The following is a 17,716-nucleotide window of genomic DNA, read 5'->3' as shown; positions in this document are numbered from 1 at the left end:
ATGTAGCATGCATGTAGCATGCATGTAGTATGTATGTAGTATGTATGTAGTATGTATGTGGTATGCATGTAGCATGTAGCATGCATGTAGTATGTATGTAGTATATATGTGGTATGTATGTAGCATGCATGTAGTATGTATGTAGCATGCATGTAGTATATATGTAGTATGTATGTAGCATATATGTAGTATGTATGTAGCATGTAGTATGTATGTAGCATGCAGTATGTATGTAGCATGCATGTAGTATATATGTAGTATGTATGTAGCATGTAGTATATATGTAGTATGCATGTTGCATGCATGTAGTATATATGTAGTATGTATGTTGCATGTAGTATATATGTAGTATGCATGTTGCATGCATGTAGTATACATGTAGTATGTATGTTGCATGTAGTATATATGTAGTGTGAATGTAGCATGTATGTAGTATGTAGTACGAATGTAGCATGTATGTATTATGCATGTTGTATGTATGTAGCATGTATGTAGCATGTAATTTTTTTTTTTTTTTTTTTTTACATTCAACACATTAGCCGGATGATGGGACTACTACTGTCCCATCATTGGCTAATGTGTCAATCACTGTCATGGTAGTCCCATCAGACGATGCCTGCACAGACCCCCGAAGCCTGCACAGACCACCGGCAGGCCGGCACATCCCCCCGGCAGGCCGCCACAGACCACCGGAGCCTGCACAGACCACCGGCAGGCCGGCACAGCCCCCCGGCAGGCCGGCACAGACCACCGGAGCCTGCACAGCCCCCCGGCAGGCCGGCACAGCCCCCCGGCAGGCCGGCACAGCCCACCGGAGCCTGCACAGACCACCGGCAGGCTGGCACAACCCCCCGGCAGGCCGGCACAGACCACCGGAGCCTGCACAGACCCCCTGGCAGGCCGGCACAGCCCCCCGGCAGGCCGGCACAGACCACCGGAGCCTGCACAGACCCCCTGGCAGGCCGGCACAGCCCCCCGAAAGGCCCGTACAGACCCCAGAGAGGCTGTACAAGGCAAAAACAGGGTTTTTCTTATTCCGATACCGGAAGTCCCATAGACTTGAATGGGACTTCCGGTATCGGAATCGGCGATACCGATACTTTTTTTTAAGATCGGCCGATCGATTCCGATCCGATACTTTGAAGTATCGGACGGTATCGCTCAACTCTACTCTCTGGCTTTTAAACAACCGCCTGCAGCAGAAGCCCCTCATGTGCTCTATCTGCTGTATAAAACTAGGCATACTACGTACTTTCTTTGTAAAGCCCACTTGAGCATTCCTACCAGAAGAAAATGGAAGGAATGGAAAAGAAATCAACCCTTGTTTTTTCTATAATATTTCAACAAGGATGTTTGTTCTAGGAGATTAAAAAAAAAAACACAATAAGAACCAATGTGGACAAGCTTTCTTCTTTAAAGGGGTTGTCAGGTCCAATTTGATTAGTCATCATTCATTCTTTGTGAGTGCAGGCCTATGAATTCCTCCAGCGCACACACTACGCACTGCGGAGATTCGATGGTTTACGAGCTGGGACCATATGGTGTGCGTTATACTTATTCCTGTCCAGATCCATCCAGTAAGCACGGCCTTGCTCCATACACTTGTATAGAGTGAGTCTGCTCCTCAACTAGAGGCATGGCCGGCCAGTGGGTGTGGACTCCTAGAGGGAGCGGCCTCACTCCTTACAAGTTTATGCCCACTGGACAGACTCTGGCCGGGAGTATGAACAACGCATGCATACCCTCCGTTCCAAGCTCAGAAACCACTGAACCCTCACATTGCAGTGTGTGCGCTATGGGAATTTATAAGTCTGCAGTCACAGTCACACATATCCACTGCAGACTTATCGATAGAACCTGATCAAGCCACTGATATCTTACTCCAAAGAAATCCAGTTTTTACAATATATAATTTAGCTGTTAAGACACTGATCTCCCTGAGAATCTGCCTCCAGAGCTTATTTTAAAAGAAAGGGTGTGTTACCAGTGTGCAGTGTGAGACTTTTAATAACTGTCCACTATACTGTGCTTCATGTCTCATGCTGGTAATGCCCCTTTTATTTAATTTAAGCTCTGGAGGAAGATTCTCATGCAGATCAGTGTCCCACCCATAGATCCTAATAGCTCATTTACACATTAAGGCCTCTTTCACACATCAGGTTTTCGCCGTCAGGCGCGATCCGGCGCTTTTGACAGAAACCGGATCCGGCGAAATGCAATGCCGGATCCGGTTTCCCCCCCATTGACTTGCATTTGCGCCGTATCGCGCCGGATGGCCATGCGTTTCATCCGGTTTTCGCCGGATCCGGCAATGTGTCGCGATCTGGCGTCTGGAAAAAACGGCTACTGTAACGTTTTTTGTCTCCGGCGAAAAAGCCGGACACGCCGGATCCGGCGCGTCCGGCTTTTTCACACAATGAAAGCCTATGAGCGCCGCAATGCGCCGGATCCGTTTTTTTGGTCTGAGCATGCTCAGTAGCTCTGCCCACAAGACATATATAAAAGCAAGACAGTGGGACCCTCAGCCACACCCAACATGCCACCCAAGACAGCAACCAGGCGCAGGAGAAGGCAGGAGACATCTGCAGCAGCACCATCAGCACCACCCCGATTGGAGCAGCATGCTGAACAACGGGAGGGGAGTCCAGCAGCAGATGAGAGACGGTAATTATCAAATCCCCCATTCCTCCAAACTAGGGCTATTGAATATCAAGATATTCATTGGCCCTTTCTTTCTCTTTATTCAACAGCCGCACAATAGATGCAGCAGCAGCAATGGCAGCAGCTGGAACACCACCCACAGGCATGGAGTGTGGCCACCAGGAAGACAGCACATCATCTTCTGGGAGCCCTCCCTCGCATCGTCAGCGTTTGACGGTAAGTTTTTATTTCCAAAATCCATCATCTCTGTAATATATGTCTATTCATTGCCTTTTATTTCAAAACAGGATTCACAAGATGAAGAGGAGCTCCCAGAAGAAGAAGGAAGGGGTGGACAGACACCTGGAGTGGGCTCACAATTGGTAAGTTTTTTGCATCAAACGCAGAAACACAACATCACACTACACACAACACATAGAAAACAATGTTCTGCAGACCACACACAGCAAACAAATGCCTACATCCAAAGACATAACATTTTTTGTTTTCTTCTCTAGTCTTCCCAATCTGGTGCTCGGCCAAGAGGTCCTCTCAGTGCCTCCCAGGGTCGTCGGCGACAGCAACGCGGCGGTCACCAGCGTGTAAGTATAAATATTTTTGCTTTGTTTTTTTGCACTTTTTATTTCATTTCTTATGTGGAGGCTAATTATGTTATTTTTGTCTTTTTCTTTAACAGCCTTCACAGCATGCTCCCGACTCTGACAGTGAGGATGGAGGGATTGATGTGGACCACCTCATAAATCTCGTCAGAGAAAGGGAGCCGCTCTGGAATATGGCTGACCGCCGCCACGCTGACCTGATCGTTACCCGACGACTCTGGGAGGAAATCTGTTTGCTCCTTGTGGGCCGCTGGGAGGACCTCGATGTTCGGGCCCAGATTACAGAGCGTAAGTATATACAGTACCGGTTGCTTGATGTAAACCAGTGTTTCCCGAACTCCAGTCCTCGTGGTCCCCACGGATCATGTGTTCAGGATTTCTATTTACTATGGAAATCCTGAAAACATGACCCCTGGGGACCATGAGGACTGGAGTTTGGGAAACACTGATGTTGTATACTAACCACTCCTTTCTCGTTTCAGGGAACAGAATTGTGAATCGGTGGCGGTCTGTGAGGGATCGTTTCAAGAAGGAGTTCAATAAAGAGATGCAGGCCCCGAGTGGATCTGGAGGACGCAGGAGCAAGTACAAGTACGCAGAAGCCCTGTCGTTCCTCCGGGAAACAATGGTCACCAGAAGGTAAATATTACACACCACATGTGAAAAAAAATGTTAGATGTAAATTTTTTTTTCAGCCAGGGCCATACCATGTCAGTATTTTAATTGTTTTTTTTTCTCTTTATTACACAGCACGGTGAGCAGCACTCGGGAGCCTGCACGATTGGACCCTTCTGAGGCGATCCCTGAGGAGACCGGCACCGAGGGACACTTCGACCGCCCCGGTAGATCTGCACCTTCCCAGCCTTCCCACACATTCGACCCATCTGTCCCATCCACCAGCACAGGAGCATCGTGGCCGCCTACATTACATGAAACTGCTGCTGGTGAGGAGATCGCTTTCCCTTTACCCCACCCTTCTGCCCCTGCCACCTCTAGTACACCTGCGGGTACTGGGCGGCAGCGGCAGAGGGGTCAGGAAAAGACTTATGTGCCAGAGTTCTTGCATCTGAATGCATCTTTCCAGAACTGTCTAAAAGTCTTGTCAGAGCAAATCTCCGCAGGCTATCAGCAGATCAACTCCAGCATTCTGGAGGTGAAGACACTTCTGCAAACCATGCATTCAGAAGCAAGATCTTCGCCAAACCACACCTTTTTCAGGTCTGTTGTGGAGCGCATGGAAACGCTCTCTCCTGCCCAGCAGATGCATGTAATGCATTCATGCCACGCTGCTCTCCAGCAAGTTACCTCCCAACCTCCTCCTCCCACCACAGTAGTTCCTCCACCTGCACCCCCTCCAGCCACTTTCCATCCTCCCCCTCCTATTACATCTACACCCCCTCCAGCCACTTTCCATCCTCCCCCTCCTATTACATACCATCCACCTCCAGCCACTTTCCATCCTCCCCCTCCTATTACATACCATCCACCTCCCCAGCACCATCCACCTCCCCAGCACCATCCACCTCCCCAGCACCATCCACCTCCCCAGCACCATCCACCTCCCCAGCACCAGCAACCTCCCCAGCACCAGCAACCTCCCCAGTACCAGCGACCTCCCCAGTACCTGCAAACTCCCCAGTACCAGCAACCTCCACAGTACCAGACATCTCCCCACTTCCAGCAACCTGCCCCGTACCAGACATCTCCCCACTTCCAGCAACCTGCCCCGTACCAGACATCTCCCCACTTCCAGCAACCTGCCCCATACCAGACATCTCCCCACTTCCAGCAACCTGCCCCGTACCAAACTCCTTCCCCATACAACTTGCCATCAACATCATCTGCTCCTACAGTCCCTGCCCAACCCTCCACTCCACCACCCACCACCTCTTCTGCTTCCCACATGTCCACCCATTCTGTAGTTTTTTCCACACCTTCACCTCTAACTGTTCCTTCCCCACCATGATCCCAGTCCTCTCTCCACACTCCCAGTGTCGAAGTGTCCCGCAGCCCCTACAGCAGTATTTCCACCACACACTACACAGATTTATAATGTGTGTATTTATATAAAAATGACCAGTTTTATGGTTTCAGTTTTATAGTTTCAAAGTTTTATTAAACAAGTTTATTAAAATTTTAAAAAAGTTTACTAAAAAAAACATTTTTCAATAAAAGTTAAATTATTTTACACTGGTTGTCTGTCATTTCTTTCTGCGGCGAAAAAGGTTAAATACAGGGTATTTAAAAGGTGAAATGGTATTCAAAACTAGGTATATAACTGTGGGTAAATTTTAGCTTTTTGCCACAGTTGTGTTCCTGGTTGTGTTTGAAGCAAAGTATTTCACCTAAAAAGTTGTGTTTATTGTTGGTGATTTCCTAACAATGTACACAACTTTTGTTAAAAGGTGAAATACTTTGCATAAAACACAACCAGGTACACACCTGTGGCCTAAAGCTAAAAATAGAGACCATGACAAGATAGCCAACTTTGGTTGGCAAAGGTATATACTGTTGGTACAGAAGGTACACAAGTTTGGTTGGGCACAAATCTTTCACACTCTGTCATCCTGCCAGTGTACTCTGCCTTGAGGTGACATAAAGTATAGTGCAAAATTGTCCCTCATTACTGAAACCGTCACAGAACTTCTAGTGGTAATGTTATGGTAATCTTGCAAGGTGGTTTCTTCAGAGGTGTCCTCAATGGAAATGGGTTCCTTGCAGATAACAAAATTGTGGAGTACCACGCACGCTTTGATCACCTCGTCCACAGTTTCTGTCTTGAGGTTGATCGCAGTCAATAGGACCCGCCATTTGGCTGTCAGAATACCAAAGGTACATTCAACCATTCTTCTTGCTCTTGTGAGGCGGTAATTAAAAATGCGTTTTTGTCTTGTCAATCCTCTGCTAGAGTACGGTTTCAAAAGGTGTTCTGACAGCTGGAAGGCTTCATCCCCTACACAGACAAATGGCATAGGTGGACCAGATGTTTGCGGCAGCGGTCTAGGTGGTGGGAACTGGAAGGTGTTTCCATACAGTTTACGCCCCATGGCAGACAGTTTGAAAACTTGAGAGTCATTGGAGCGGCCATAGGCCCCAATATCAACCGCAATAAATTTGTATTCCGCGTCAGCGATGGCCATGAGGACAATTGAAAAATATTTCTTGTAATTGAAATATTCCGATCCCGATCCGGCTGGCTTTACAATGCGGATATGTTTCCCGTCCACAGCGCCCAAGCAGTTTGGAAACTGACATATCTGTTGAAACTTGTCAGCAATTTCAATCCACCTCTCTGTTGTGGGCTCTGGTAAAAACTCTTCAGCTAAGGAGTCCCACAGTGCACGGCATGTGTACTTCACAATTCCAGATATGGTGGAAATCCCGAGTCTGTACTGGAAATGCAGTGACGAAAGGGATTCTCCAGTTGCAATAAATCTGTGGGGAATTAAAAAACAATAAATTAGTTTAAAATCACAGCATTACATACCAAAACTGACCTATAACACTTGGAGATACAAACTACCACCAACAAGATTGCAGTGAAAGTGTGCTCTGATGCGAGCATATCCAATAAATGTGGCTTACCTTAAAGTCACCATCAGACGCTCTGCGGGTGAAACAGAGAAGCGGCAATAGGTGTCCGCTTTTCTTATGAGGTGTGCAATGCGCTCCACCAAGTAATCAAAATTCTCCATTTTCATCCTAACATATCCAAAAAATTTATCCGGGTTTCGTCGAAGGTCCATGCATAGTGTAGAATAGACCCCACGCGTCATTCTCTTGGCTGTGATGGGGTGGATCCACAAACGTCGTCTACGATGCCTGATGCGCTGCTGTCTCGCTCTCTCCTTCTCCAGAACAATCACCCTCAAACGATTCGCCTCCGCTGTAAAATCCGCCAAATTCTTCAAAATATTTCCAATGACAACATCCATCTTCGCCAGTAACTTGCTCTTCTCTCCAACCTGCACTTTCTCCTCTACAACCTGTCAAAGAAGGGCTGTAGGAACATGCTATATATAGTTTTCCAGTAGCCAATCCCGTTCGGAAGGCCACAAGGGTCAATTTTAAAAACCGGATCCGGCGTAATCCGTCGAAAAACGGATAGAAAAACGGATGAACCGGATGAGACGGATCCGGTTTTGTCTGTCAAGAAAAAGACGGATCCGGCAAAAAACCGGATCCGTCACATCTGGTTTTACGAAACATTTGCCGGATCCGGCGTTCCGGCACGACGCCGGATCGCGCCTGACGCCGAAAACCTGATGTGTGAAAGGAGCAACCTGGGCATATCTGGAATAAGACAATGAATTGCAAATATCAAGGTATTTTTTATTCTACTTTCTGTGACTTGCTCGTCTTAGGAGGGCTGATCCTACTGACAGATTCCCTCTAAAATGGTTGGGATTTCGAAGAATCAATGTCCTAAAAGTAAATCTCATCATGAAGAAAATTTTTATAATTTTCCAGTTTTCATTCTGTATTACTTCCAAACACTTTCCAAGAGCACTAATAGTAGGCAATGAATTGCCACGTGATAGACACTCCTTTGAAGACTTAGATCTGAAAACAATACTGTAACGAGAAATGCAGCAACGAGATGATCCCACGGCCAGGACAGATTTTTAAAACCTGGTAAAGAATAAATGTGTTTTGTCATTGTAAAAAGGTTGATGTTCTGTCTCCGACATAAGTAATGACTCTTGAACTGCCTATTTGATAACATACCATGATTGCTTTATGTACAGGGTGTTCAGTTTTCCTTAGATAATGTTTAGTGTTCTTGGCTCCATCCAGTGGCCAATGTTATATGCATTCTACTTCCTGATTCATTCCCTCCAATTCTCATTGTATCCTGGGTAAGTTACAAGGCATCATGGTCTAATACAGCCCCCTTTCTCTATCCAGTCTGCCATTTTCTGCCAAGCCTGCTTCATGTGGACATCTCATTTTTCTATCTCCCCTTGTGTCAGCATCGTCGGTGAGTAACCACGCTCCCACATCTAATCCCTGTCTCAGATCACCCTTAGTCAGCTCTCCCCTGGTTAGCTGTAAGCGCAGGTAATCCGTAATGTATGTATGTATTTTATGTAGCCATACTGATTGTTTGTATTATGTGTTTATTTGTAGTTTCGCCGTGCATCTATATACCATCGCGTTCAATAAAACACAGATTCAACCTACAGTCTTCTTATTGGCCCCTCGGTATAGCGGTTAGCTACCCGTATAAGCTATATGAACCCCGTGCATTTAGCTGAGGACGGAATAGTGAAACGACGGCTCTCCAGGTAGTGGGAATACAGAGAGAAGAGCCTTCATCCAGCTTGCAGAAACTAGTGATGCTGCAGAAATCCATCTAGTGAGATTCAAGTCACCGGCTACACAAAGACTAACACAGCTACAGCAATCTCTGCACAGCCAAGCATCCCTCTAAGACAACATGTCTCACAAATCACACAGGACAAAATCTGCCACATCCGACTCCTCAAAGACTGTATCCATTAGCAGCGCTGTCGCCATTGCCCGCGCAAATAATGAGGCTGCCAAAATGCGAGCAAGATATGCTGAAGAAGAGATGCAACTTAAGTTAGAGAAAGCACGCCTAGATGATCAAGAGAGAAAGGCGTAGTTAGAGAAAGCACGCCTAGATGATCAAGAGAGAAGGTTACAGATAGAAAGGGCACTAGTGAATGTTGCCTTAGAGAGCCTAGCTGCAAAAAAGGAAGCTGCTGCAGCATTGGCAGAGGCAGAAGCATTGGAAGCCGCACACAACCCTAAGCTGCATAGTCGCAGCAGTACGTCAAGTCTGAAGTTGCCGCTGCAAGATTCACCACAACGCACATCTCAATATGTTAATGAACTTCCTGATTCAAACTATAACCAAGATCACGACACACACATCCAGGTGAAACGAGTGAGAGTCATCATGAGGCTCAGCTCCAAGAAAACGAGAAGCAAAGCAACTCTCCTGTCTTCCTTGCCCCTCTCCAGGTAACCAACGTGAATCACCTTGCTGACACACCGCATGTCAGACCGAAGCAATATGATACCGGCTGGCACCACCCTGAGGATACTAACATGTATGAACGCACCTCACATCACTATCAGGGTGACCCATCACCAATATACTCTGCTGACAATCGGTTTACATCGGAACGTGCTAGGATCTTCACATGATGTGATCTAGTTGCCAAGACACTCATGAAATTCACTGACCACAATGAAAGTTACAGAGCTTGGAAAGCTTCCTTCCAAAATGTTACTAGAGACTTGGGGCTAAAAAGCAGGGAAGAAATAGACCTCTTAGTCAAATACCTGTGAGAAGAGTCAGTCAAACATGCAGTAAGGATCAGAGACATTAATATAAACCACCCTCATATAGGTCTTAAAGAGATCTGGAAGAGGCTAGATGAGTGTTACGGCTCTGCAGAGGTAATAGAGAGAGCCTTGTTCAAAAGAATCGATGACTTTCCTAAAATGTCTAACAAATGTCTCCCAAAACTTAGAGAGCTAGGTGTCCTGCTACAAGAGGTCCTATTTGCCAAATGTGAAGGTGACCTACCAGGAGTTGCATACCTCAACACAGCCAAAGGTGTTAACCCTATAGTCCAAAAGTTGCCCTACAATCTACAGGAGAGGTGGCTCACACGTGGCTCCAAGTATAAATACAAACACAGTGTTTCATTCCCTCCCTTCCCCGTTTTTGTAGACTTTATACACGAACAAGCGGCAATCAGAAATGATCCCAGCTTTGACTTTGCAATGTCATAAGCCGCACCACCACTAGCTGCAAACCCACGCAGAACATCTGTGGCAGTGCACAAGACTAATGTTTCTTCTCCCAGTTCAAATTACAGGTCTGCTGGTTGCTCTCAATCAGAGACAAAGGTACAAGAACCTGACAAGCAGTGCCCGCTTCATCAGAAGCCTCATCCTCTCTTGAAATGCAGTGCCTTCACAGGAAAATCTATGCCGGATCGCAGAAGCTTCCTGAAAGAGAACGGTATCTGCTACAAGTGCTGCTTATCCACCACTCATCTCGTCAAGGATTGTAAGGTCAGTGTAAAATGCACAGAATGTGGTACCACAGATCATAGCACTGCCCTACACCCTGGTCCAGCTCCATGGAGTGCACAGAACACGCCAGCTGACAGTGAGCATGGCGGAGAGGAAAAGAGCACTGATGCAGCTACGCCAGAGATCACTTCACAATGTGCTGAAGTCTGTAAAGGGACAATAGACAGTAGGTCTTGTTCTAAAATATGCCTTGTCAGAGTGTACCCAAAGGGCCATAGAGAAAAATCTGTGAGACTGTATGCTATCTTGGATGATCAAAGTAATTGATCCCTGACTAGATCAACATTCTTTGACCTATTCAACATTAAAGGACCAAGCACTCCTTACTCATTAAATACATGTGCAGGTACTGTGACAACAGCAGGCAGGAAAGCCACTGACTACCAAATTGAGTCCTTAGACGGACAATTCTGCCTGCCATTACCTACAATCATCGAGTGTAATCAGATCCCAGACAACAGATCTGAAATCCCTACACCAGATGTGGCAATCCATCTTGCTCACTTAAAACGCATAGCACACCTCATACCGGAACTCGACGCTCAGGCACAGATAATACTGCTGTTGGGAAGAGATATCCTGCAGGTTCATAAAGTGAGAAGTCATATCAATGGACTCAACAATGCTCCCTATGTCAAAAAGCTAGACCTAGGATGGGTCATAATAGGAAATGTATGCTTGGGACACATGCGCGCCCCATCTTCTGTAACAAGCATGCTAACAAATACACTGGAGAAAGGTCGCCCATCTCTGTTTCAGCCTTGCAACAATGAGTTCCATGTCAAGGAACTACCACACAGCATCCAACCACCCAATCACTTAATAGACTTTACTCATGACAGCAGTATGGTGTCAGGAAGCTATAAGAATTAGCTGGGGTGCACAGTCTCCCAGAGAACTAAGCAAGACAACCAGGTAGCAATGTCAGTAGAGGATAAGCTGTTCTTAGAGGTAATGGACAAAGGGCTCATAAAAGATGAGACCAACAGCTGGGTCGCACCTCTTCCCTTCAGAACCCACAGACCACGTCTACCAAACAACAGAGATCAGGCATTCAAACGGTGCTCCTCTCTTAAACATAATCTGCAAAAGAAGCCAGAGATGAGAGATCACTTCTCCTTCATGTAAAAGATATTTGAGAACTGCCATGCGGAACTAGCTTCCACTCTCAAAGACTCTGAAGAATGCTGGTTCCTACCCATATTTGGAGTAAACCACCCTAAGAAATCTGGCCAGATTAGAGTGGTGTTCGACACCAGTGCTAAGTTTGGTGATGTCTCCCTGAATGATGTTCTACTGACAGGACCAGATCTCAATAACAAACTGCTGGGAGTACTTATGCACTTCCATAAGGATTCCATTGCCTTCATTGCTGACATCCAGCAAATGTTCCATTGTTTCCTTGTGAAAGAGAGACAGGAACTTCCTAAGATTCTTCTGGTACAGAGACAATGATCCTATTAAAGAAGTCACAGAGTACCGCATGAGAGTGCACATCTTTGGCAATAGCCCTTCTCCTGCAGTCACCATCTATGGACTCAAAAGGTCAGCTCAAGAAGGAGAAACGGAATACGGATCAGAAGTAAGACAATTCCTAGAGAAAGACTTTTATGTTGATGACTGTCTGAAAGCCATGCCTTCAAATGAGACTGCTATCAGTCTTCTCAGGAGAGCCCAAGAGATGCTTGCTTGCTCCAACCTCAGACTTCACAAAATAGCCTCAAACCGCCAAGAGCTCATGAAAGCATTCCCTTCACAAGACTTGTGTAATGGTCTCAGAGACCTGGACCTGTGGTCAGACCCCACACCAATGCAACGCAGCCTCTGGTTTCTCTGGAATCTACAGTCACACTTTTACCTTTCAGATCAGCCAGGAAGAAAAGCATTGCACACACAGAGGTGTCCTGTCTACCATCAACAGGCTGTACGATCCCTTAGGTTTTGCAGCTCCTGTTACTACACAAGGCAAAGCCATACTAAGAGACTTAACCAAGGAGACTTCTGACTGGGATGCACCTCTGCCACCTGAAAAGAGAATCCAGTGGGAAGTATGGAAGAACTCTTTAGCAGCTCTCTCCAACCTGAATGTGTCAAGGCCATACACCCCTGTATGTCTACACAGATACAGAGCCAAAGACTGTATGTATTTGCAGATGCTTCTGTCAAAGCAATTGCTGCTGTTGCCTACCTCAAAACTGTGGACTACAAATGTCAGAGCCACATTGGATTCGTCATGGGGAAAGCCAAACTTGCTCCACAACCAGAGCACACCATACCAAGGTTAGAACTTTGTGCTGCAGTCTTAGCCATTGAGTTAGCAGAGTTCATCACATCCAAGATGGATATCGACCTGACACAAGCCAAGTTCTACTCAGACAGCAAGGTAGTCCTGGGATACATCCACAATGAAATCAGGCGATTCTACGTTTATGTCAATAACAGAGTGCTACGAATTAGGAGAGCAATTCATCCAAAACAGTGGCATTAAGTCCCCACGGACCAAAACCCTGCAGATCATGCAACTAGAGCAAGTCGACTAGAGAGCATAACATGGCTCTCAGGACCAAAACTATTGTACACCAAGGAGCTTTGTCCAGACACCTTTGAACTGATAGGAGAGGACTCAGATGCTGAAATCCACCCTCAGGTTTCCACACTTCATACAATGACTTCTGATATTCAGCTTGGATCCCACAGATTTTACATATTTTCAAGTTGGAAGTCACTTACTTGAGCCATTACCTGCCTGACTCATATAGCTCGTTCATTCAAGACCACCAGAGCTATATGAGATGTAAAGGTTGGCATCTCTGGAGAAACACCTATGTTACCTCCGACTTAGAATCTTCTAGAAACCACATCATTTCTACAGTTCAGAGAGAAACCTACTCTGTGGAAATCCAATGTCTCATTAACAAAGCTTCAATGCCTGCGAGCAGCTCATTGAGAAAACTCAACCCATTCATCGACAACAACAGCCTACTGCGAGTAGGAGGTCGCCTCAAAGAAGCTAAAATGGAGTTTGAAGAGAAATTCCCTCTTATCATTCCTGGAAAATGTCATGTTGCTTACCTAATCATGCAACACTACCACAATCTGGTCAAACACCAAGGAAGACTATTCACAGAAGGAGCCATCAGAACTGCTGGCCTGTGGATTGTCGGTGCTAAGAAAATCATCTGTAGTGTCATCTACAAATGTATTACCTGCCGTAAGCTCCGTGGTTCCACTCAAACCCAAAAGATGGCTGACCTACCAGCAGATAGACTCAGCCCAGACCATCCTTTTACCAACGTTGGTCTCGATGTGTTTGGACCTTGGTCAGTTGTTACTCGTCACACGAGAGGCGGACAAGCCAATAGTAAATGTTGGGCCGTCATGTTTTTACCTGTCTGTCAATCAGAGCTGTCCACATAGTGCTCATTGAGTCACTTGACACCTCAAGCTTCATCAATGCTTTGAGACGTTTCATTGCTATCCGTGGTTCTATCAAGCATATTCAGACAGACAGAGGTTGAGAAAGAGGTACCAACTTCATTGGTGCAGCGAAGGAATTGGGCATACCCTCAAATCTAGACCATAAGACTCTCGAGAGGTTCCTCAGTGACCAAAGTTGCACCTGGTCATTCAACCCACCTCACCCCTCACACATGGGTGGATCTTGGGAACGAATGATTGGTCTAGTACGAAGAATTCTTGACTCTACTCTTCTTCAGGAAGGAGCAGCGAGACTTACCCACAAAAGTCTAATCACCTTTATGGCAGAAGCTGCAACTATAATCAATGCAAGGCCCTTGGTTCCAGTTCCTAATGACCCTGAGGAGCCCTTGTTATTGACTCCAGCTACTCTTCTAACCCAGAAAATAGGACTATCCGGTGCCCCTCCAGGAGGATTCGACACTAAGGACCTCTACAAGTGCCAATGGAGGCAGGTACAAAGTTTTGCCAATACATTCTGGGACAGGTGGCGGAAACAATATTTGTCTACCTTGCAGCCACGGAAAAAGTGGTAATCTACCAGGTCTAATCTTCGGATTGGTGACCTCGTCCTTGTTAAAGACTGCCAGGCCCATCGGAACCAGTGGCCACTTGGACTAGTGACTACTACATTTCCGAGTAAAGATGGCCATGTCCGCAAAGTAGAACTGAGGATGGCCAAAGGAGATGGACCTAAGACATTCCCCAGACCAGTGACTGAGCTGGTCCTATTGTTGTCTTCAGAGGATAGTAATGGTGGCATCCGTTGAATGCCAGACGGGGAGTGTTCTGTCTCCGGCATAAGTAATGACTATTGAACTGCCTATTTGATAACATACCATGATTGCTTTATGTACAGGATGTTCAGTTTTTCCTTAGATAATGTTTAGTGTTCTTTGCTCCATCCAGTGGCCAATGTTATAACTGCATGTTATATGCATTCTACTTCCTGATTCATTCCCTCCAATTCCCAATGTATCCTGGGTAAGTTACAAGGCATCATGGTCTAATACAGCCCCCTTTCTCTGTCCTGTCTGCCATTTTCTGCCAAGTCTGTTTCATGTGGACATCTCATTTTTCTACCTCCCCTTGTGACAGCATCGTCGGTGAGTAACCACGCTCCCACATCTAATCCCTGTCTCAGATCACCCTTAGTCAGCTCTCCCCTAGTTAGCTGTTAGCTCAGGTAATCTGTAATGTACTGTATGTATGTATTTTAGGTAGCCATACTGATTGTTTGCATTATGTGCTTATTTGTATTTTCACCGTGCATCTATATACCATCGCGTTCAATAAAACACAGATCCAACCTACAGTCTTCTTTTTGGACCCCCAGTATAGTGGTTTAGCTACCCGTATAAGCTATTTGAGCCCCGTGCATTTAGCTGACGACAGAATAGTTGGAAATTATGTGATCTACACCATTTATAGCAATTTCCCTTGACAATTGAATTTAAAATGTAATATTATTTCTGCATAATAGTATTAAAGAGATTTTCCCATGAACAAATTTAATTTTAAAGTTGATTCTAATCAATACATCTTGGAATAATAATTTCCACAATTGGATGTGTCTAGAGATGGACAAACCCGAACAGTAAAGTTCGAGGTCCGTATCGAACACCTAGTGACTGTGTACGGACCCTGAACACGACTTCTTCAGGAAGTCCGTGTTACTGTTCGGGTTCGGCGCCCCAAACATCGGCTGTTTCCCATGTTTGTGACAGTGCGAAAAACAGCGGCGGCTCTGAACAACAGATGACAGCATGAGCCAAGAGCTGTTAAAGGCAGTAAAAAGTTACTGCTGATCACGGGCATCGACTAAATAGAGACTACTACTCTCATCAGCGTACACATACTGTTGCCGATAACAGCAAGAGCAGGCATCGCTGATGGGTATTCATCAACCGGCACCTGTGCTATAAATAAATATTTTTTTAAAGAAATTATGTGTGGTCTCTTCTATTTTTGATAACCAGTGCAGACAAAACCGACAGTTGCGGGCTGCAACCCTCGGCTGTCAGCTTTATCATGGCTGGTTATCGACTAGAGGGTTCCCAAGCTGTTTTTTTAAATTGGTTAAATAAATAATTTTAAAACTGTGTGGGGTTCCCCCTCAATTTTGACAACCAGCTAAAGCAGACAGCTGGGGGCAAGTATTCTAAGATTGGTAAGGAGCCATGGATATTGCCTCCCCCAGCCTAAAAATAGCAGCCCACAGCTGCTGACCCATAAAAAGAGCATCTATTAGATGTGCTAATTCTGGTGCTTTGCCTGGCTATTTTCACTTGCCCTGGTGCAGAGACAAGTGGGGTTAATATATGTGGGGTTGAGGTCAGCTTTTTTATGGCCGCTGACATTAAGCCCAAGTGTTAGTAATGGAGAGACATCTATAATACAGCTCTATTGCTAACCTCATAGATAGGAAATAGCCAATGTTAGGGTGCCGAACCCGAACAGTGACACAGACTTCCTGGAGAAGTGCATTTCTCACGCAGTGATCAATGCCGTAAGTGAGGTCACCGGGGTTCATCAGCTATGAACTTTGGTGACCTTTATCATGTCAACTCAGCACCACACACTGCAGGAGCGTGATTACACTCCTGTCTCAGTGTGAGCCAGATGGCGTGGAGAGCGGTCACTTCACAGATGTGACCGCTACCCAAATCATCTGAATCTTTGTGGAACAGAAATGGATTATCTTCACGTTGGACAGGTGAGGGATGCAATTGTTTATTATTTTACTTCTTGTACAGGGGAATATAAAAACAAAACAGAAACAAAGGAATGCTTGATGATAACAGGGCACCAGTGTATTCTAAAGTCAAATCACAGTGCAAAATATAAAATAGGATGGAAGTAATGTCCCTGCAACCAATAATCTGGACCTAAGTAAAAATATGTTGACAGTCGGAATATATATATGAAAATGAAGGAAGGAAAGAAGCCGATCATATGGTCCAAAATATCGTGGTGAAAAATCAAATTAATTTTATTTCATTATAATCAGATAAAAATATAACAGAAAAAACAACAATTTGGGTAGCAGAATAAATTACTAAAAACAAGGACGCACATCCAGCGCAATGGGACTGGATGTTAACCCCTTAGTGAATTCACGGCGTTGTGGAAAAAGTGTATTGCGCCCCCCAGAGTCTGATTTTCTCCAGGGTCTCGGCTGTCAGGGGTAGCTGAGACCCCAGAGAATATGATTCAGGTCAGTTTTGCGATCGCCATTATTAACCATATAACGGCGACCAGAAAAAAAAGGCAGATGTACCAATTAATTTCTCTCTCCTCTGATGCTATCGCTCATCAGAGAAGAGAGAAATAGGGTCCTCAATCCCCCCTGGTACCACCAGGTGGTCCTCAGCCCACGTGCTTTCCCTCCATGGGCCCCGCCATCTTCTTATGGGAAGAAAATAGAGGGCGCATGCGTAGTGCGCCCGCCAAGATCTGCCAGCCGGCACACTGCAAGATTTCATTCTTTCATTCAAGGTACATTTTGATCACTGTGATAAACCCCATCACAGTGATCAAAATAAAAAAAATGGTACAAAAAACCTCCCCTTACCTAGGGAAAAGTAATGAACTAAAGAAAATATATTTATTTTCATTTTTACATTAGGGTTAGTGTTGTGAATGGGTCACCGAGGAGGAAAAAAACTAAACATGCTAAGCCCAGAAAAACCAGAGAGGTTGGTAACTATGCAGATTGCAGATCCCTGATCCTAACCACACAACTAGCAGCAGCTGTGGAACGTGCCTACGATGAACCTAGATGCCTCGTCACTAGAGTTGAGCGAAACGGGTCGAAAAATTTCAAAAGTCGCCGACGTTTGGCAAAGTCGGGTTTCATGAAACGAAACCCGACCCTAGGATGAGGTCGGCAATGAGGTCGG

The 17,716-nt window shown here is 45.6% G+C and overlaps 1 long non-coding RNA gene across 1 annotated transcript in view; it reads left to right on the top strand.

Moving 5' to 3' along the window:
* Positions 1-2,255: 2,255 nt before the first annotated feature.
* Positions 2,256-17,716, top strand: part of LOC141101376 (uncharacterized) — a 287,728-nt gene continuing 272,267 nt past the window's right edge. Inside the window, exons 1-2 of the long non-coding RNA XR_012234954.1 lie at positions 2,256-2,877; positions 2,949-3,023. This is a non-coding gene — a long non-coding RNA (uncharacterized lncRNA). The remainder of the gene's footprint in view (positions 2,878-2,948; positions 3,024-17,716) is intronic.

Source organism: Dendrobates tinctorius, unplaced genomic scaffold (genome assembly GCF_039654945.1).
Source record: "Dendrobates tinctorius isolate UK_male_01 unplaced genomic scaffold, ASM3965494v1 ptg000116l, whole genome shotgun sequence".
Lineage (NCBI taxonomy): Eukaryota > Metazoa > Chordata > Amphibia > Anura > Dendrobatidae > Dendrobates > Dendrobates tinctorius.
Note: the sequence above shows the minus strand (reverse complement) of the source record. Positions and strands in the feature narration are given on the sequence as shown.